The sequence below is a fragment of the Poecilia reticulata genome, chromosome 2 (assembly GCF_904066995.2).
Source record: "Poecilia reticulata chromosome 2, P_reticulata-male-v2, whole genome shotgun sequence".
Classification (NCBI taxonomy): domain Eukaryota; kingdom Metazoa; phylum Chordata; class Actinopteri; order Cyprinodontiformes; family Poeciliidae; genus Poecilia; species Poecilia reticulata.
In genome coordinates, this window is record NC_088831.1 from 9,695,082 (window position 1) to 9,718,064 (window position 22,983).

A 22,983-nucleotide genomic window follows, 5' to 3' on the forward strand; every position below is an offset into this window, starting at 1 on the left:
TCTGGACAAAGCCAGGCATGGAGGCTTTAAACGATTCCAGATACAAATGACTGCCAATCCAGTTTGCTAAATCGTTCCGGAAGCAGCAGACGTTTGCTTCTCAAATGACCTGGCTATCCAAATTTTTAACAACCAAAGCTTAACAACCGCACCATAAACCTGACGGACAGCAGGCACTACAAAAAAAAAAAAAAAAACCCGTGTTTAGATCTTTGTGAATATTAAGCTCGTTAAATCCAGTACCTAGCTTGATTTATATCCCGTCAACAGATGTAAGCGACTTGTTTCGGCCGAGACAATAAAAGCTGCAGCATCAGTGAACTAAACACGACAAACTATACCCATTCGCCACACTCGAGAACACAAGATTAAGGCTCGCTCAATTAAGAATAATTTTCCATGGGGCTTTATGCTAATCTAATGCCACTGCAGCATTGTGAGCCAGACTGGTGTATATATTTAATACGAGCAGGCCCCCGGAGGAGAGACGGTCTTCAAAGCGTGATGTGTGTCGCAAACGACACGTTGCAATCCCCTCCTCGCTCGCATCCACCACTGGGTGTTCTCGCTTCTGTTTCGGAGTGACTCACACAGCTGGAGTCTAAAAATAGCTCATAAGTCAGTCTCCTTGGCTCGCAATCTCTCCCGCTTATCTCTTCGCCGTCTCTCCCGCTACTGTTTCTTTATCCTTCTTCCTCGTTTGTCTCCTGGAACGAAGAAGAGACACCAAACGTACCCCAAAAACTGGTCAATTGGCGTACGAGTCGTCGTACGGGACGGTAGAAAAGGTACGAGTAGGGAGGGAGTTAGGTGATGAGAAAAAGGAAGAGAAAAGATGATGCGGCACAGCTGCAAAGTGATGAACTCGGAATATAGGTCGTAGTGAGATGATGATGATATCAAAGCGCAGACCAGACAAAGGGAAATTATATGGCTTGGTTCCATTTTCATCATTACGCAAACCTAACCTACTTTCCAACCTGCTGGTGTTGCGACCTGGTGCTATTATTTTTATTACGTTACCCAAAAAAAAAAAAAAAAAAAAACCCATCATCCTAATCCTAAATGAAAGTTGTTCTGTGGGATTGCGGTCTCTACTGTCAAAACAAAGTCAATTGTCCAGCTTTAGCCTGGCTCAACGGCACAGGTTTTTTTTTCTTTTTCACCTGGGAGCTGTAGGATACAACCTCCAGCTTGTTCGGCCGGTCACTGAGCCATCGCACCGGAGTGGCTGGACGGTTAAGTGCTCGGCTCAGAAACACTTCGACAGCAGCTGCCTACAGAGAAAAGACGAGCCTTCATGTCAACACATAACTCCGACCTGAGAAAGTGATTGAAAACTGTCCGTCAGGCAGCCATTGTCCAGGCTACCAGATGTCAGGGAAGATGAATCGTTCTTTCTGTTCCTCGTAAACCGGAGGAACGGAACAGTCGGATCAGATTCGGTCCGTTTTTGTCATTTTAAATTTTCGATCGGAGTCTACAATTTTAGAGGTGCACTCTATGGTAAAACACCGGCAACTGCGGTTGCCAGAATACCGCTGTCAAATTATGGAAAATTCATGACTGGGAGGCATTGCCATTGTTGATTTAATGGTGCTGGAGTCAATGTCTTACTGTAAAAGTAAACGTTTTTAACTTAAGGGGGGGGGGAATTATGTTTGTCTAAAATTGACATGTAAACAACGTATAAAATGAATGTACAAATGTAAAATGTACAAATTACAGATTTGTCCGACTAATTTATTTATGGCAACTTCACGTCAAAAATTGTTTTGTAGTTATCAGATCTTTATCTGTCACAATTTTACTGTTTGTAATTCTGAAAATTTTGTTTTTGTTTCTTTCCCGGGGATGACAGAGGCAATGAAAACATATTTATTTTTGAAAGACAATTGATTGCATACCTTCAGATTGACTTTCCTTAAGTTGTAACCTTGGTTTGCTTTGCTCTTTTTTTACCCAGTTTTTTGTTGTTTTTCCTCTTTACTGTGGCAAATTAACCTCCCTACTTTTGCAATTAAAACAAAGTTTGTAGTGTAGCAAACCAGAGGCTGAAGATCAGCTTTGCTTGTTCTGGCATTTAACTCGGCTAAGTGAAAATGTTTCTCTCCATTTCTATTTCACATGAAGTCATTTGGCCAATTCGCCACGGGAAGATTACTTCAACCACTGCGATCCAAATCAAAGGTAAACCATTTCCGTAGTTGTGATTTGATTTTCTCAGTTGGAAAAGTTCTGCACAAAAAAAGTAAAATGCATTTTTTTTTCTTTTTGGAGACAGAATTGCATCCTGTTTAAGTTCCACGACATGCATCCCACCTGCTCTCGTAGCCGCTCTGTGCCTGCACAGCTCTCTGCTGCACATATTGTACCTGATGTTTCAGTAATGCCTGCAGGTGGCCTGGGATCTGCCATGTATCATTTAGCAGCGCCTCATCTGAATACTGCCCAGAATCCAACCAGCAGCCCGACTTAAGCATCCCTGCCAACTGCTGGTGAGGCGCATTTGTTCATTAGTTAAACTAACAGCACAAAATCTTTACAGCGCTTTTACAAAAACGCTTGGCAACAGTAGCAAAGAGGGGGGAATTTAATTCGGGTGAACCTTGTTTACTTTAATAGCTTTGATGGTCGCAGCGTTAATGTTGCCACTAATAACGGTTTCAGTCACACGTGACTCGAGGAGAAACGCTTGTGACGCTCAATGAAATTAAAACCACTCCCTGCGCAGCAGAGACGCCTGTTAGACTGAGAGGACTGCAATTACAAAAACACTTAAAGAGCAATTTAACAATAACCAATTTCATTTCTTCATATTAAATTGCGGAGACGCATCACTCCCGACTTGGGGTCGAAAACAAACAGATGTCAGTTCTGCAGCGTGAGTATTTGGATTTGGATTTAGCAGCCAGATAAAAGTGCTGGGAGAGAAACGGCTGGCTTTTATAAAAAGAGACCAAAAAACATCAAACCTTTTTGGGGCAAAGACAAAAATCACTTAATCCATTTATATGTAATCATTTATGGCGGAAAGCAACTGTGCCTCGATGATTGCAGAAAAATACCACTGCATTTTTTTTATATTTTTTTTTGGAGCACTCCGTGGCAGCGCCGTCATTAAAGGCAACAAGCTACAATCTTTCACCAGTTGGTGAAACATCCATATTTAAAGTGCTATTTCAGTAAAAGTGGGTCTGTAAAATTAACTGGAGTTGTTTTGTAAGTTGGCAAAGACAGTTTCAGATTCAACGCAGCGTCTTTTCATTTCTCAGTTAATAGGAAGCTCTTAATAGTTTTGTATCAAACAAGAGTCTTATTTCCAAAAGACACATGAATGAATGTGTAATGTGTACAGTCACAGCTCCTTCAGACTAGCCAGCAGTAATTAGCAAACACCTGGTGGAACATCAGGAGCTACTTCTCAGTGAAACGCTGGTAAAAAAGTTTGCTAAACGGTTAGTAGAAGAGCATTTTTGTGATGACTTCCTGAAGGCGGCGTTTCAGAAAGAGCAGGAGTTCTTAAAGAGACAGAGGCCCAATTTCAATGCATCAAACTAGGAATTTAAATTTCTTTTAAGTCATATTTGATATTTATAGCATTTCTAAAACTATTGAAGCTAACAGTTACTTTACAGTGCAACAAAAGATCACTACTTGCCTGGAAAATGCATAACATTTCCCTTTAATCAGGTATAAAACATGCTTGTATGTATTTGCAACGTGTATTAAACATGTTTTTTATTGGTCTGATGTAATATTCAAACGTTAAATGTTTCCATTTTGTGAAAGTGGAAAGTAATCTTAACAGCAATAAAGACTCACAGGGTAAACAGACTTGTATGCATGTCTGATGTACATTAGAAGACGACTTGCTAACCAACTTTTAGAAGTGGATTTCCGTAAATAAAATACAAGTTTGCGTCAAGGTTACCACTTTCAGCCCACTTCTTCTTTTCTTTTCTCTCTACTTTAATTGAGCACTAAAATAGATTCTATATTCTAGAGTTGCTCAACACCAACACGAGCTAATCCTGCTTCATCCCACCTCTCTTTCCATCTGCGTATCACTCATTACGTTGTCATGTTTGTTAGCAAAGCTGATTTTTCTCTTTTTTTTCCTGCAAGATGAACTAGTAACTTAATCAATGCAGTAGATTTCACTCTTTAAGCCTTGTTTTTAATCCTTCACTATTCTTTTTACAAACCGAGTGTATTTGAGTTGGATACAGATTCATTAGTAATCATGTAATTTTGGCTGGGCGAGAAACCAACAAAAAAAGAAAAAAAAAGAAAAGAAAATGGCTGATGACTGTATCAGTTTGAAGACCAGAAATAGCCGGGGTTTTTTTTTTTTTATTGGAAACAAAGTGTGCTTTTTAGCCAGCTTAAACAAACACGGCGGTATCTGACATTTGGCGTGTTTGTTATGCAGCATCTATAATGATGCTGGATCTGTTTCTGTGACTCATCTCCCTTCATTCAAGGTGGTCTTTACCTTTTCATCCGCTCCGTTTTCCACGAAGAGAACTTCTCCCTTTTTCTTTTCCGTTTCGCCTTCCACGTAGCGTTTTACTGTTGTTTCCTTCAGAATTCAGTTCTTACATTTTCTTCCTGAGGCGAAGCTGAACAGCAGCCATGCAAGCCATTTTAGCATGCGCTGAATTTACTCCCTGAGCTTGCTAATAACTCTGGCTTTCACAAATGTTTACAAAAATGCACTTTAAGGCCTCCCCCCATTTAAAAATACAGTTGGAAGGGAGTCAAAATTGTTGACTAATTTTACTTGGATTAAACTGATTTGTCATAATTTATTTCCAATTTTAAGGGGAATTTTATGTGACAGACCTAATTAAAAAACCACTAAATTAGACCTGCCTACACCAGAGGTGTCCAAATTCTTAAGTTTATTATTGAGCATAAGCGCATAAATTTTTTGTTTTAATAGTGGCGGTTTTTAACATTTTTGTGGCACCACCCAGTGAAATCCCAGACCTAAATCCAGCTGAGAATGTGTGACTGGTTACAGAAGAGAGAAAATGTTAGCCTTTAGATGAGTAAAATGGGTAGGTGAAACCTGTACAGACGCACTTTTCAGATTCCTATGTGTAAAACCTGTTGAAAACCACGCAGAATTACCTCCTACTTCATATTCATGCACCATTTTACGTTGGTTTATTCTCTAAAAATTGCAATAAAATCCTTTGAGGTTTGTGAATCTATCGCCAAAACGTGGGGGTTAAAAAAAAAACTAAAAAAGAAAAAAACTTCCAAGGCAGGAATACTTTATTCCCTGCCACTGTGGCATGTTTTCAATTTCGAAAAACTCTTAAAAGTTTCCCTTCAAGTTCCCTCAGCAAATGCTTGATTCGCTTTGCTGTGGAGACCAATTTAAGGTTTTGCTCTGCACAACTCTAACACCACCTAAATAGGGTTTCCTTCATAGTAATAGGAAAAGCAGCGAGCAGCGTTGCTCACTAACTAGCTCCCTTGTCGCTGCAACAGTTGGTGTAGCAATCAATAAAGCATCGGCAGCCATGCTCTGGGAATTATCAGCAGAGTTTGAGCAAATTTTTGGACCAATCGGACGCCTCGGATGACAGTACCTGTTGCGTAAATTATCGAAAAGCCCGGAGACGGCGCCATATGCTACATCGATGGATAAACAGATGTGTAGAGTGCATGTGTGTGTGTGTGTGTGAGGGAGTTTTCACCTCCCACGCCTCACATTTAAACCGCATGCAGGCACTTCGCCGAGGTTCGGGTCCAATCCCCATCCATTTTTGATCGCCTGTGTGCCTGTCAGTCAACGGATTCGGCGGTAAAAAACGTGGCGGCCGTGTTATCCGTCCCAGAGATGCTTCGACTTGACAGGCTCACTCTAAACGCCTGAAGGAAGAGCTCAGCTCAGTGGAGCAGCAGAATCATCAGGGTGTGTCAGGTAGTTGTATGTCTGCACTGAAATTAAGTGGCGCTCGCTTGTTGGTATGTACGCGTTTGCTGCTTCAGTCCAAAGTAAATATCCAGCTTTCTGTACACAGTATTGGAAGGAAATGTCCGGTTGTACAGGCTTGTTTAAAGTTAGGTGCATGGTGAGACATTGGCCCATTCTTCCATTTTTTTCAGTTTACAGAAACATTAGAAGTAGATTAAAAGTGCAAAGAATCCGGTTCCTGTTTTTAAAATAAAAACTAAATGAGTTCACGATGTCAGTAACTGATTTTGTTGCTTCAGACCTAATGTGCTAGATCAACAGTTATCCTAGAGATGAGTTGTGTGTTTCTACTGGGGCTTTTCTCGTTTCCTGCAACTTCACCAATTTGCACCACTTTATGTCAACCTGTTGCATTAAATCCCAAACAAATACATTGAGGTTTGTGGTTATAATGTTGCAAATTATGGAGAAAAAAAAAAAAAAAGCAATTTGTACGAATAAGTAGAAGATTTTAGTATTTAATTAAAATGAGATTGCTTCCAGGATGAATCGGCAGCCTTCCTCTGTGCTTTAACGTCACTTGATTTACATACATTTGCATTAAAGCCTTTGGCGTCAAAGCGCCTGCTCCCCAAACAAATCAAAACGCACACAACCGTCAGAATGTATAAGCTTTCTGTAAATGTCATGGACGTCTTTACGCGTCAAACGGGGATCCAGCACACTCCGTCCATACGTACAGTCACCAATTACTTCAACATATTTCAGCTCTTTTTAGTTGGACTTCCAAGATCAGGGGGCGCGGGGAGTCATTTGCTAATTGGGTTTTGCAGAGGGAACCGTGTTTTGCTTGCCTCTTTCTCCTCTATACCCCAGGGGTCTCTTCCTCTTGGATGATTCTCCTGTCTCTTGCTCCTGCCAGCTAAAGCGCGCAATCACAGAGGCTTGTTATTCTCCTGCGCATTGTGAATCTGCAGAGCTGCAGGGGCTTCGGAAATATTTCCACCCCAACAGACCTCACATTTATAAAGCGTTTACGGGAGGAGGCGGGATCCGCCTAAAACTCGCCTCATAAAAGGTAATAAATCATAAGGAGTTTCTGCAAAATTGGGACGGGGACGCATCACAAAGCGCCGAGATTGTGGATTTTAAATTTGTAAGGGAAGCTTGCAGAGCACAGAGTTACTCAAAGGAACAAGCTCCCAAATTCACCAGACCCCCGGGGTCAACAGAGCAGTCATGATTGTAATGTCGCAACACGCTCCTATTTTGGGTTCCCTGATCAGAAAAAAGGGAGAATTGCATGAAATGAAACTAGAACATGAAGGGCGAACAAAAAAAAAAATGTATCCAAAAAATGTGTCCGAAGTTGCATGGTATTGTGCCACACTATCCAACTACAGGAGTAAAAGTCGTCAACTTGAGAAAACGCAGATACTTTTTTCACCATGTGAAAACAAATAACTGGTCGTCTTGGTAAAGCAAAGCTTTTATCAGAGCGTGCAACCGCTTTTTGGCTCGCAGCTTAGACTTCTAGAAGAAAATGAGTTAAAATACGACTTCCTGGAACACAAAACGACATCATCTGGAATGACGACTGGAACGGTGATCTCAGCTCAATATTCTGTCCATGAATTACCCTCAGCATCTGTTCCAGTACCGACGAAGAATCGTACTGGTCTCAGTTCAACATAAGATGTTTTCCTCCATACCATCTGTCAAGTGGGGAAAACAAAGGCAAAACTCGCCTCATTTCTGATATTTCCTTCTTTTTTTTATTAGGTTTTTGTTCACTCAGTTGAAGATTTGGATCTTTAAATCTCACGCACAAAGAAACTCAAAGCACGCATGCCGTTTTCTTTTAAATTAATCTTTGTCATAACATTTTCTACACTTTTAAGCCTCTCCATTTCACTTCATGCGAGTCCTCTCTGCATCCGGAATCTGCACACTTTTTACATAACCATCAGCAAAACAAGATAAACCACAGATGGGTCCATCTGCACACAATACCTGAGAAACGTAGGTGTGAAAGACTTTAAAAAACGTCCCCTTGTTTTCAGGTTGCATTGGCACTGCAGGGGAGATACAAGGGAAAAAAATAAAATAAAATAAAAGGTGAGAAAAAGTTGATTTTTATTTGAGCTTTAACCAAGCCTCTAGCGTTTCTTGGGTTGGAAGCATAGATTGTGGACTTTCAGGTGTTAATTAACGGATTGTTCACCAATTAGCAAACTGAAATAAATCGAATACGTAGCTCGTTGCAAGAGAGTCGTTCAATAACTTAATCGCCTGGCTAGGTGTGTTTCATGCGACCCTTGTAAGCTTTGTGCATGTAAATACAAATTGCAGAGTTTTTAATCCAAACTTTTACATTTATCTTCTGAATTGTTCACTTTACACCAGAACTTAAAAAAAAAAAAATCACATTCCCAGCATTATCTGGCCGAGCAAGTTGTTGCAATGTGCAATAGTGGTTTAAATCGAGCAAAAAATAAAAAAGTTGCTTCCTCAGGAAAAAGGAAAAGGAAGGCAAAGGGAAAAAGTCGGTGTTACTCTTGACAGGTTCATAGATAAACTCTTAAGTTTCACCCCTGCGACTTCCTCTGTCAACTTGGTTCCTGGATGACAGAGCAGAAGTCTTGTCCTCGGGGTTGTGTGTGCATCTTGGAGCAGAGATGAAACTCGATCAAACTCCATCGGCAATGTTTTGTCTGCTGTCACGCCGAGCCGTGTTTACACCCTGAGCTCCTTTGACTTTTGGGACTTTGCTTTTCCCACTCCTCATCACATCTTTCCTGCGCTGGAAAACAAGGGTCTGCCAGCGAAAAATTCCGACTTTATCCTGAAAAGCTGTTTCATACAGCGCTCACATAGAACTTAATGAGAAATCAAAATCTGACTATAAAAGTCTTGAGAGGAAGGAATAAACACATAACAGACGGAACAGCTTGTTCCTTTTAAATTTGTCAGTTCAAGTGTTAGTGCTCGTAACAGACAAAAGATTATGCTACCCTACATCATAAGCCTTGCCTATCCAGATGTTAATTTCAAGACAGTTAGGGAAGACGATCCAAACTGTCCCTTTCAAATTGACAAAAAAAAAGAAGCTAGTTTTATTAATAACCCCAGAACAACGAGAGCCAAAAGTGAACGAAGAGTAAAACCAATACGTTCAGGCTTGATTGAATTACACTTGGAAACATTTTAAGGTCAGTTATTGGTAGTATGCTTGAAAAAGTCAAACTAAAGAGTGAGTCAAAAGACCAGAAACAATTATCTTCTATAAACGCTGGAGTTCATGGTAAAGTTAATTCTAGATGTCACTTTTTTACAGGAAGCTCTGAAAATTGTAGACATTTCTGGGAACGTCTTGGTAATATATTTCTGATTTGTGTGGATACAAAACCACAATTTTGTTGGCTCTGGGATCAAAAATAAAGGATTTTAAATCTGCATGTACCTCTTACCCAAACTTACTAAGAGGTTTAGGAGAAGAAAAGAAAATTGAGGAAACGTGTTGTAAAAGACGGATAATGCAACATGTCAAAAGCCAGAGGGAAGCCAATGCCTTAAAAAAGGGGTGACTACTAACATTTCTAACATTTTCAAGCAGTTTTTCCTGCTTCCCGGGGTGTTGCAATCATTCGAAAATATAAAAAGTGACAGAAATTGTTGTGCAAGATTTCAAAGGCTTAGCAGGAGGGGGGAAAAAAACTCCTCTCACTCTCAGCAACACACATCACCAACTGCTGTGTTAAATATGATGCCAAAAAGGTGTGGGTGAAAGACAGTTTAAGTACCGTTTGACCACAAAAGAGTGTTTTCACTGAACAACGGAGCACCTTAAGTGATCACACCCAACACATTGTTGATCGGGTTGATAATAACTACTCTGTCACACGACTACTAACGGATCATTAACCATCAGTGCATTCCATGTAAAATCTTCTAGTTTCAACAAAAATCAGTCCCCACACAGAGGGAGATCACCATTTAAGGGCTCACAGTGTCTTACATGAGCAGAGTTACCTCAAACAACCATCTCTGTCAAGAACTAACTGGAGCAATGTGGCAGAAGGATGTTCTTTAAATCTACCCAACGTAAGAGGCTGCAGCGATTTGTCAGAGCTGTTGCTTTCACATTCATCGAAATTTTAGCTGGACTGTACCGTGTTACGCTAATTTTCTGTTTCTACCTGGAGGCGTGTTAGGTGAAAACCTTCGAGGCCTTCAGATGATAAATTAAATACGAGTCTTAAAATAAAGAAAAAAGAAAGAAGACACGTCTAATGAATACTGAGCAGGCTTATATAAGTGTTCAATGTGGACACGGGATACTGAAAACTTTTATGTATTCAGGGTATGCTGAACCTTTTTTGACGACAGCATTATTATGCTGCACCGGAAATGTACCACAGAAAACGTTGTGCCCTAAATATCAAAAGTTGTATATTTGATAACTCTCTTTAAATATTACATATGCTTGACTCACTGCTGTTTCACATTTATATCTTGTAATTTTAGGAAATATCTCCAACGCAGGTAGGGTGGTCTACTTCTTCAACTTGAAAAAAATATGGGCTCATTCACTTAATCACTTTGGCAATGAAACAAGCTATTAAAACCAAAAACAGAATGCTTTGTAGTTTGTTTGTTTTTTGCATTGTAGTAAGAAACATAAATATGTAGTTCTCACAAACACCTTGGATAAGATCTTTACCTGCAATGAACTGCTCCTGATGTCCTTTCCTGTCCAGGTCCCTTCAGAATGACCTCCCTGAACTTTTAGTTCCAGTCAGAACAATTCGTGCCTGAAGGAGTTTTCCCAGAGTCTCTGAAATATTAAGAATTCAAGATGTTGCTTGTTGGTTTTTTTTTGTTGTTTTTTTGCACCATTTGTTTATATAAAATAAAATGATGATGGTTCACCAGAAATGAAAAAGACTTTGTCAAGGTTACTAGCTTGGAAATGCGTTAAGATTTAAAACTGTCAATAATTTAAAACTTTAACTGGATTCTTATTATGTTATATACCTTGAATGAGAAACTATTATATTCAATTAAATGGCTACATCTTTCAGAAAAACAGTCTATGTCATGGGTTATATCTTAAGAGAACACATGTTGCTAATTTTGGCAATATATACAAGAGTCTGAGAAAAAAATAGGATCAAATTCATTTTGACTGGCTAACAAAACATAGCTTTCAAGTTTCCTCAATTTCACTTCTGATTGGTTGATCAAATTTCTGCAACGCCTCCTTCTCTGGAACTGGATGCTGTCAGGACAACAAGTTGGTTAACATGGAGAAAAATGGGGCTTAAACTTAGACATTTATGTGGAGTATTCATCATTTTATCTTATTTGCAGGTGTAAAAATATCAATACACAGAAAAAGACTCAGCACTTTTTGTTTGAAAGCTCCACATTACAAAAACAGTGATAAATACTCCTCTACATTAGTTCATTGATGTCATAAAATGATCTTTAAACATTTTATTCCATACGACAGAAGTGTTAAAACGTTTGGTTTAACATTACCATGTAAGTGGCTCCACTGTGGCAGCCATCTTGTTTTGCAGGCCAAAAGGAAGCCCGCCTTCAAGGCAACGCCTTTGGAGGAAGTGAGCTGGCAAGAGCAGGAATTTGATTGGCTGACAACGTGTAGAAGTCCCAGTCAAGTAAGAGAAGTTTTGCTTTACATTTACTTTATGACAAATAATTATTAATGTTGACCTTGTTTATCTGAAAGTTGTCTGTTTGTTTTGTCTTTTTTATTTTTAGATGGGCAAAGAGAACAAAAACAAAAACTTCATCCAAGAAACTCAGTTATTAGAACCTCTGATGCTTGCTTTTCTGTAAGCCGAAGCACCAAGAGTGCTTTTTTTCTTCATGGATGCACTGTGAATCTAAAAGCTACAGGTGCTGCATCCCCACAAAAAAAAAAAAAGAAGAAAAAAATCACGCACACATACACAGCCGCCATCTTCCGACCCATTTAACTCACACTAGACTGAATTAACCAGTAATCCTCGTTTTCTCCCCGGGGCTCTATCTTCACTTTGCAGTTGTTTGAGTGAATAATTGGACGCTTACTAAGTTTCCATTTACATGTGAGCACTGTAATAAACTGCTGACATGTTTATGTTTTTACTGAATTTACAGCCTTCTACTGCTCCTCCCTCTTTTCCTGCCCTTGCTGTTACATAATTAAATGTCTCTCTAAAAGAAGTAACGCCTGGATTCAGAAATTAATCGATTTTCCATAAATGTCTATTTGATTCATTTTCACAGAAACGTAGTCTAAGAGTAGCCTAACGCAACAGATGTGGCGGTTCAGCCATTTTTAGCCAAACTGAGGTATCAGCTCCTGTATTTCTGGCAAGACATCTTTCTGGAGAGATCCCAGTATTTCAGGCTGCTGCAGAATTATTGGCCAAATTTGCAGCACGCAGGAATTCTCATTACGGTAATGCATCAGCTCGACCTCTTCCCTCTCGGAGTGCGATGCGATTGCTGGCAGCGCGGGGTGGCTAGATTTTCCTCTCTCTGTGCCTTCTTGAGCAAAAAAAAAAAAAAAAAAACCTGGCTCAAGTGGCAACAGTGCAACCGGGTGTAACTCTTACATAAACCTGCAGTGCTCCAGCACTCCTGGAAACGGAGTAAAACTGCCGTTTATCACCTCTGCGCTTGGTAAGGGGATGAAATGTGTGCACATCTGTGGTAAAATCGGATATTAAAAGACGTGCTGCGCTTTTGTCTTTGATGACAACTAAAAATGAATGATTGAGTGATTATGGAAAGAAAACCAATGAAATATCACAACTCGCAAGTAAACAAATGCCTGCATCTCCATGTTGTTGTTCCTCTGAACAATAATTAAAAAAAATAAAGCGTTTGCTATTTTGTTGTTATAGAATGACTTGAAGGGAAGATATATTTCGAATAGGACTTATTGAGAGTACTTATAAGTAGTCAGTGTCTTACACACACAGTCGGGACAAAAGGTGTAGAAGCTAAAATAGTTGACTCTTGTAACACAACATGTGATAAATATTTAAAGCATCCAGAAGAAATCCAGTGTAACAAATAAGCCAATAGCAGCTTTTTAAACTTATCTTACTTTATAAGAATCACAAAAGTGAAATAGTATTCAATAAGAATTTATTAATGTTTACTCAATTTGTCAGGCATTTGCTGTCGTCTGTGTATCAAAATCTATATAATTATTACAGCTGTAATAATCAATATAATTTATTCAGAAGCACTAGAAACAATTGCTGCCTATCTCCAATAAAACCATGTCAGATTTTTGTCCCCTTGCTAGGAATCCAAGGCAACTGTGCCACCATGAGGCCGACTAAGGTTCTTAGTTCAACCTGAATTTTTAAAGGTTTGCATTATTTTTGTAAAACTCAAGAATAAAACCTTATTTGCTTAAGATTTACATCAAATTCAAACTTGTATACCCTAAACTGCTACCTACAGTAGTATGGGTAAGATACTAACTTCTTATGAGTATTCAGCACAACCCCACATGTCCAATTGCGATGAACTGCGATTTTGAGAGACCAACTCATTGTGTGACCATTGCAAGCAGACGACTGCAACTACAACGTTTTAAGACGTCCTCAGATAGTTTTTTCCTCATTCACCTTTGCATTGAGTGGATCCACTTTAACTAAGCTGCATCAATTACTTGATGAATGCACCTCCATAAATTGAAACTGTCCTTCAGTATAAATAGTGCGACTCATATTGGAGATAGATTGATATATTTACAGGCATTAACATTGCCAAATCCGGTGAGAGTTCGTTCCGTGGCGCCGACGCCGTAATCGATCAAATTACTCAACAGTTTGTCAGCCGCTGCACTTTGCTTTCAAACCTTTAGGTTTTTTATTTCACTCCCCACCATTAAAAAAAAAATGGTGGTCTGAACAGTAGTTCCAGTTAATTTTTAACAATGTCAGTTCTTCTAATAAATACTTATGTGCTTGAAGATGACAAGACTCACTAGACTGCTGGACACATTATATTTCATAACTCTGACTAAAACAAATGAAAGGTTTTTTATATTCTTATCAAAGCCTTACACGTTCTTAGTGATCAATGGGGGGAAAAAACGTATTAGCCCCCTTCTAAAAACTGTCACTTGACAAATACTGGGTTGTTAAATAGAAGACTTTCCTGTCGTATAGTTTCATTGGTCTTTGCTCTTGAATTTTATTAAATGAATGCTATGAAAATTCAAAGTAGCAAAAAAAAAAAATCAGTTCAGTTGAGGGTTCAGTGAGCATGCCGCGTAAAGAACGCCAGACTTATTATCAATCTGTGTGCCGCTCTCGGTCATGATGTCAAGTTTTCTCACAGCCGCACCGCTCTCCAGTCAATCAGTGGGCGACAGAGTAAGAGCCTCTTCCGGCCCAACAGCGCAGGCGACGTCTCAACTCGGCTCAGCCTTCATCTCCATCATGTTCGGTGATTTCAGCTGCCGTGAATCAGAACGTCGCGCGAGCAAGTGCAAGCAGTTTGTGGACAAAATTGAATACGGGCGTGTTCTTTTGCTCTGTGCTTAGCTGGTGCTTTTTAAAGCAATGACTTTGCAAAAATATAAAATAAAAAAATAAACAATGGAAACCTCTGGGGATGCTTAAGGTTGCAGGGCAGCGCTAATTATTGCAGGGATTTTCGTTTCTGCAAACATTTGCTCTCTCGCAGGCCGTTTACATCTGTTTTCCTGAATAACATAAGCACTGAAACGGCAAATCTTACCGCCGTTATTATCATTATGGCAACATTGAAACATAACACATTGACTTTATGCAAATTGGACTCTGTGGACTAAAATTCAGGATAATTGCTGTTGCTTATGTGCGCCACTGGAAGGACTCCACACACAGAAGCTGCATTGCATATACAGAGAACCTCCACATTAACCTTTAACATTGTGTCTCCATGCACATACCGGAAAAAATAACCTCTAACATTATGTATCAGTTCACTTTCTCCACAGCAGATCTCTGAACTGCTTTGTCTGCACATTTGTATTTTTTTAAGTACTTTGCGTAAAGTTATATGAATAATGTCCACTTACTAAAAGTTTTAATGCTGGACAAAAATCAGTAGAGTGAATACAAAATGCAGTTTTCAGAAAATGTTTTCATTGATTGATTGATTGATTGATTGATTGATTGATTGATTGGAGGAGAAAAAAAATCAGGGTGGCCCAAGTGTGAAAAAGTGATAAATGGTTGAGCCAACAAAATCCTAAAAATCTACTTTTAGTCCCTGTTCCTTTGACATGTTTTTTCTTTTTTTTTTTCACTTTTCCAAAACAACCAACACATAACAGCAGCAACAGGATTAACATGCTTTTCAAAATTAGACAAATGCTGCGTTTAACGAAGGTGCGCAGCTTGACAGTTACGGCTTAATTTATTAACAGCTCTTGACAAACTGACTGTTTTTCTGTGCAGAAGAAAGCTGAGTCATCCTCCTTCGTTCCAGCGTCTGCAGAGGATTTTCTGCGAACAAAGAAGTTATTCTAGGGTTAGTCCAGCATCGCCGTATCATCTTCAAAAGCACAAATATTTCAGTCTAAACAAACAATTCTCAACCCCTCAAGTGGATTATTAAGAAGCTTTCATTTTTTTCCCACCAATAATAATTGCAGTAGTGGTGCTGCTTATGGTTTAATGAATTAGCTTAAGCTTTGTCAGTTTAATTGGCTCATATTTGAGACACTTGAGTTTCCCCAAGTTCTTTAAAGTAACTTTCCTAAAACAAGACTTATAAAGGAATTTAAAAATAATGTTAACCATGATAGGGTTGTTGTTTTTATATGTGTGAATTCTACCAATTGTTTCAAAACCATAAGTTGTACGGATGTCCAAAAGTGCCACATGTCTTAAAAAAAATACAAAAAACCCACATTGCGTAATTACTATATATATGAAAACTTTATGAAATATAACTTCATTACAAAAACAGAATTGATATTTATTTCATTGCGTATTTAATTATTTTGCGCTTGTTTCCGCACTTCATCTGTGAGCTATAGATATCAATATCAAGGGGCGGGGCTAGATTAGGGGGCGGGGCCAACATTTAGGCTAGCATCAAAAAATCTTGAAACAATAGTTTTCTGTCGTTTTGTAAACATAAGGAAGCTGGTACATCCAAACTGAACTAGTAACAGGAAAGGTTTTCTTGGCACTTACAAGAAAATGCTTGACCCTCAAGCCCTTTCTAAGTGAAATAATGAAGTGGGTGTGGTCAGATCAATTGACTTCACCCACAAAACCGCACCCACTTCAGTCAAAGATATCCCAAAAGATTCAATGGTGAAGCACAGAAATATATATTTATTTGATGAAACCTGAATACAAATCGACTAGGAATCAAAACTAATCTGTTTGAAAGAGTAGAAAATGACAGTTTACCCCGTCGTGTTTTCCTTTCAGGGCTATTACTGTGACAGTGTTGTCACATCAGTAAAAACTGTAAGAATAATTAAGAAAAAAAATTAAAAGAGGAGGTGAACTATAATCTATTATTTACGGCGCAATTGTGCCCAAACATGTGAAACTGTGCAACATAAATTCAAATCAACAACAGAAGTGGCCTTTTGTGTTTCCTCATTACAAGGAGGCGCCTGCTGGATTCTGCCACCGCGCTTTTTTCCTCTCTCTTTAGCAGGCAGAGTTCAGTGGAAAATAAAAAATAAATAAAAAAATATTCATGACTGCTGACAAGTCCCTGTGTGTGGGCTCTGCTTCTCAGTTTTCACCATGGAAACTGCAGATGGCTGGAATTACAGTGGCAGATATAATCCAAACGGTGCTTGTTGTAGCAGATAGAGTCTTACAACGACGACGATGATGATGCGCACTCCGGATGACGACGATTCCCACTACTGTTCAGCCAAAATGACCCATCGGATATTGATTCCGTAGTTGCTTCCTTGCCTTTTTTTTTTAAACTTCCTTTCCGTGCTTTTGCTTCTTTTTTCTTTATGCTGGTGCCGTTTAAGTTTCAAAGAAGTTGCGCACTCCAACATCAACCAGTCCAGTCGCTTCCAGAAATATTAACGGAAACTCAGAACAAAAAACCCCCTTTCATTTGAGCTGTCACTGCAAGAAAGTAGCAGCGCTAAAGTTTGAAAATCCCTAATTTGAGTTTGTCTTTGTGTAACTTCCTTCCCACGCAGCAACTCCCACCAGATTGTAACCTTTCCACAAACTGAACAATTCCCCAAAGGAATTCAAGACATGTGCAATTTAGGTAGGAACGTCGTGTGATGTATCCAGATTTGTTCCATATTGTATCCAACATGAACAACATCATCAATCACTAATTTCTGGTAGAAATTATGACCTCCAATGTGCAGATTCTGTGTAAATTAATCAAAAGAAATGAGTCATTGTTTCTGTGCAGAAATAAACAATATTTAAGTTCCTGTCAATGTCATCAACACAAAGTGTAGACCAATAGAAGAACTAGCTTATCATATGTTCACTTTTATACGCATACAGCATCATCAAAATAATAAAAAAAATACATTAAAGGCAATTAACATGTTAATTTAAAATTACAAAAAAAATGTACATTTAAACGTTTCTGTAGTGAGCACAGGAAAATAATAGTGGGGCTAGACTCAAAAACAACAAAATATAATGTTCTATCAAGTTATGATCAACTATATTGATTCAGTCGAGATAATTATATTTTTATTAGATGCCTGTTTTTCCTGTTCACGTTTCTTGTGTTGCCCATTTTCCCACAGTAAAAAAAAAGAAGTCAAAGTTAAGAAAGATGCCTTAAGAATAAATCTCACTCTTTGCTTCTACAAGATGCATTTCAAGAGCCTTCACCCCTGTAGGTTTTACGCTACCAGGAGGAGCAACAAAAAGAAGACTTATGAATATATCGATCTAGAGACCAGGGTACAGTAAGCGCCACGAACAGGGAAAAGACCTGAGGGCAAGAATTTATTCGTTTTGGCTGGTGGGAGCCTTCTCCTATTTAGAGGTGTTCCAGGCACATTCCAGGCATCCACCAGTGGGTTGTGAGCAGTGGTGGGAAGTAACATAGTACAAGTACTTCGTTCCTGTACTTAAGTACAGTTTTCGTGTATCTGTACTTTACTTAAGTAGATTTAATAATGGATACTTTCTACTTTTACTCCACTACATTTTACAGTAAGTATCTGTACTTTCTACTTTACTACATTTCTAGAAGACTGTTGCGTTACTCGTTACATCCAAGTCGCATTGAGCTTTTTTTCCGTTAAAATGTGAAGTTCAGGGACTTAAGGTGGCGCCGTAAAATCCAAGCAATAACGTGACTTACGTGTCTGTTGTCACCCATCGCCTCCACCTTTACTCGCGCACGGAGCTCCAGACATGCGCAGTGGTTTCCTCTGAGCGGGAGAAGACATCTCTCTGATCGATAATAGCTGCATAAATCATAAGATATGGCAACATGTAAAATCAGCAGCTCTTCGCTTTCACAGACGGTGAAGACACAGACTTCTTGCTTGTTGGACAGTGTTCATAGTTGAACGTTGTTTACCGTTAATTGCTATGTTTCATGGTTTAATGGTGCAGACAGTTGTGGTTTCTGATATGGGCAATATGGGCAACCGCCCAGGGCGTTATTTTTATAGGGATGGCAGGAGACCTTGATACTGGTGAGCTCTAAGTATTTAATATCTAGGTGGGACTGTGGATCTTTCATATCAATCTGAGAACCAATTTTGATAGGTAAACTTAATTTTATCGTGTCATGTAGCGCAGGGCGCTGGTCTTGCTCTTGGCGGTCTTGATTACAACTCTGCTACGTGGCTCCTTGGTTGCATGTCCTCCCTCCACACCTTCTTTCCATCCCCTTTCAGTTAGATTTCTTTCTAAATAAATGTCACTAATGAAGTTCATGTCATGTTAGGACAGGAGACAAGATGTCTCCATCTCGGAAATTATGATTCATAGAATCACATATCAAAGTCTAAACTGTTACAAAGAATAAACACAATAAGAAAATGTTTAATCTGTGGCATTGTTCATTAAAATGGCACATTTCTGATGTATTAAAATTAAATACGATCGGTTCACTTAATGATATTAGCGATTAGGTAATGGATTCAGCAAGTACTTTTACTTTTAATACTTAAGCATTTTTAAAAGCCAGTACTTTTTTTACTTTTACTTAAGTAAAATGTTAATGTGGTACTTTTACTTTTACTTGAGTACATTTTTGACTGTGTATTTGTACTTTTACTTAAGTACATCTTTTGAGTACTTTCTCCACCACTGGTAGTGAGTCATTTGCCAAGCAGCACAAGGGAGTCAGTGAAGATGCTACTGCTAAAAGAAACTAATGAAATATTTGCATCCAAATTAAGTGGGAAAAAAGTGGAGAGAAAAAACAAATTTCTTCTAAGTTGCAAAAGCATATTCTTACAGATTTGTGCTAAGCACAGCAAGCATTGCTTCAGTTTGTTGCAGAGGTTTCAAGACAGGATAATCCTGATGCAACAGACACTGTTTAAATATGTAACAACAATAAATCTTATCACATAAAAGTCAAAAGTACATCTGCTTTAGACAGATAGTCTCAGTAAGGGTTGTAGTGATGCAATAATCTCATGATACAATATATATTGCGATATTCAGCAAACGATACAATTCAGTACACTTTTGCAATTTTCTGAAAGATTTTAGAGGGACAGAGTGATTTTGGTGACATTTTGTGACTGTTACAGAGTTGGATTGAATTAATTTAACTGAAAACTGATTAAAAGCACCAACTACACAATACCTGGCTCTGGTTGGACGTGGACACAGACTTAAAGTTGACAGCAGGACAAAATGAATCAAAGAAGTGGTGAGAAAACATGTTTCTTTTAATTGAAACAGTACAAACTGTAGCTTATGTGCATTTGTAAAGTAAATAAAGTGCACCAAGTACCCTGCTCTGAATAGTTTGATGCCTTTTTAACCTAGACACTTAACATCTGAAGGAATCACTCTTAGCCTGATGACCTAATCACTCTCCCGGCGAAGCAAGCAGTGAGTGAGCAAGGTGACAGTTGGATGCTACAATACTTGAGGATGAATATCGATTTTATTCTAGAAAATATCGATATATATCGCAAAATCGATATTATTACACAGCCCTAGTCTCAGTTGTGGTACAGCTTTTCTGTTTGCTCTGCTCATTGCCGACTACTGACCTAAAACCTAATCCAGGGCTGACCGTTTTTTCCGATTTATGCCCAATGTTTTTGTCTCTCCGGAATAACGATACGACACGGAAGCGCTCTCTGCTGCCACTTGTGGCATTTGCATCTTACAAAGCCTCCCACCCTCCAAAAAAGAAAGTCTGGACTCTTTTGTTGAAGCTCAGATTCCTCCCTCCCGTACTCTTGCGCTTGTAGCTTATGTAAGAACAGCACTTTTCAAACTGAATTTCAAAAGTGTCTCTTTGCGGAGGTGGGAAAAATTGATCAAAGACTGCAGGCCAGGGTGCAATTTCAAAATTCTCCAGCTCAGCTTTGCTGCTGCTCTCTCGCTGATTGATGTGATCCCTCCACGCAGTAGTTCTGTTGACCGGAAAAAAAAAGAAAACCTCTGATCAGCCTCACTTCCACGACCCGCCGTGCAGCGCGGTGTTGCACTGGGTGAATATTTTCAAAGCTCCTAAAAATGAAAAACTGAGTCCAGGTTGTTTGTTTTTTTTTCTTTCTTAGGTGTGGTGGAAGTTGGGACACAGAAGGTAATTAAAAAACACAAATGTCGATTACTCAGAACTTGGCTTTGTCTTTACTAGTGTGCATAAAAGTAGGGAGAATCCTACTTTACTTGAACTAAAATCAAAAATACTGCAGAAATATGCACTTACATAAACATGCAAAATGAGAAAGGTTTTTTTTTTTTAAAGTGTTCTCTGTTACAAATATTGTGATTTATTGTCCCTAGATCTTGCTAGTGTGTGGAACGTATGCTTGCTTTGTGGATGCAGCAGCACATGAAGTGTGCCGTGTTTTTATCCCATATTTTACCGCTAATAATAAAGTGCAAGGTAATAAAAGTGCCACATTCACGCCTTGAACAGAGCGCACTGAAAAGACATAATGGATCTGTCAACTGATATTTGACACCGGGACCAAATAAAGCCGAGAGGACGGTTTTAGGGTTAGAAATAACTGGAGGAATATCACCAATGAGAATCTACTTCAGGTTAAATCAAACCAACAAAATCAGCAAGCGAATCTGGATCTCTTAAAGGGACGGCTAATACGTTAGCATATTGGCTAAAACGCAGACACCAATGATGTTATTGCGACGTACCTGGAGGTGTTGTGCTGCTTCAGGACTTGGATAAATTGCTTTAACTAACTCAGCAATCCCTATCTGATAAACTTAAGCGATATGAGATATTCAGAGGAGACTGGAATGACATCTCAGCAATATTCATTTACTGATTAAACAAAAGAGGAACCTCATTCGCGCATAAAACAACTTAATTTACTATTTGTGGTAATTTCCTTTTTTTTTCTGTTAGCTTTAATGACTATTACCCCAAAGTGTAGGAGTACATCTTGTAACGAAGTCTTCGTTAAAAGCTAAATACGGGAACAGGCACGACGTCCTGCTGAGACCACACTGCTAGCTTAAATCAGATTTGGGCACAAAGGGACGTAAACCTTCCTCGAGGTCGCGCTGCATATTCTGTCTGAGCCACATCCCGCTCCTTTCCAACAACATGACCCGCTGCTGCATTATACATCACCTCCTTGACACCAAACGCGAGAGGCCCCACTGCGGCGTACATTCTCGGTTTCATGAGAGACACGTCTTTGAAGCTCCAGCGCGTGTTAACTCCACCGGGTGCCGGGAGCGTCGTGACCTGACATTGGCTCTGACCAGATTTTTTTTTTTTTTTTTTTTAACATATGTATTTATATATATATATATTGAAGCTTCAAAGCAGGGCAACATCTGAAAAAGGAGACCGTCAAGATATTTGCAGCAGAGATGTAGGTAAAAAAAAAAAAAAAACAAATATAGGGGGGGAAAACACAAGAGTTTATCTCAAGTGCAGTGCTGTACACTTTGACAGGTAAATAATGATGTGTTTTTTAGTCAGGACAAGGCCACAGTGGACCCCAGTTTGCAATTCAGTGTTTCTCTGACACGTGCAGCTACAAAGTCAGGCATGTTCTTATTGCCCCAGCTGCTGTCAAATAAGATAACGCTGCAACATTAAGGATGCACAAGGGGGGAAATGTGATCGTGTGTGGAACATTTGGCTTTGTTTTAAAATCACACGCCTGCCTAGAAGGTTTTCATAGAAAAATCACAAGATTAACAAAACTATATGACAAGATCAAGTCTTATTTAGTTCAGAGGAAGTCTATACTGACCTATATTGGACATGATCTAATTCCGTAGAGTCTTCTGATTAAACTGGAGAACAAAGAGAGCAAAAATAGCATTGTATTCTTATTACTCAGAAATTAGTGCTGTTGGGTTTTTTTTAAATGGCTGCAAAATGAATTTTTTAAACCAAAAGATTAAACTGATCTCATGCACTTTAATATCTTAAACAAAAAAAAAAGCCAATTGGCTGTAGTAATTAGCTACTCGCAGCTAACGATGTCTTATTTTCTGTGAGTAGTTTTGCAAGAGAAGATTTTAAAAAATTCTATTTTTTTTTAAGATAAAACAAAGTGGAGGGCAGCTTAATTTGATTTCTTGTAATTATCAAGAGGTGAAGAAAGACAAGAAAGAACAGAGACTCAAAAGACGGTTTGAAGATGTGATCCAGGCGAATTCTGTTGTAATTCAACCCACAGGCACATCTCAATAACTTAAACATTAGAGTCTTTATTTTCTTTAAGTCGTTTTGATGATTATGGCTTACAGGAAATAAAACCCACAATTCTGTTTCCTCAAGAAATGTGACACAGACAAGTGAAAAACTAAAGAAGTCACTGAATCCATGTATGTCTATAGGAAGTTGAGTGGAAGGAAAAAGTA

The 22,983-nt window shown here is 38.9% G+C and overlaps 1 long non-coding RNA gene across 2 annotated transcripts; it reads right to left on the minus strand.

Annotated features, from left to right (window-relative positions):
- Positions 1–9,808: 9,808 nt before the first annotated feature.
- On the minus strand, positions 9,809–22,476 carry LOC145555302 (uncharacterized). 2 transcript variants are annotated; one of them, XR_014091431.1, is made up of 4 exons: positions 21,734–22,476; positions 18,293–18,398; positions 15,403–15,465; positions 9,809–10,772 (listed from the first exon to the last, which is right to left on the minus strand). It is a non-coding gene; the product is annotated as an uncharacterized LOC145555302 (long non-coding RNA). The 2 variants fall into 2 exon arrangements; XR_014091430.1 differs by lacking the exon at positions 9,809–10,772 and having other exon boundaries at positions 10,800–15,465.
- Positions 22,477–22,983: the final 507 nt, after the last annotated feature.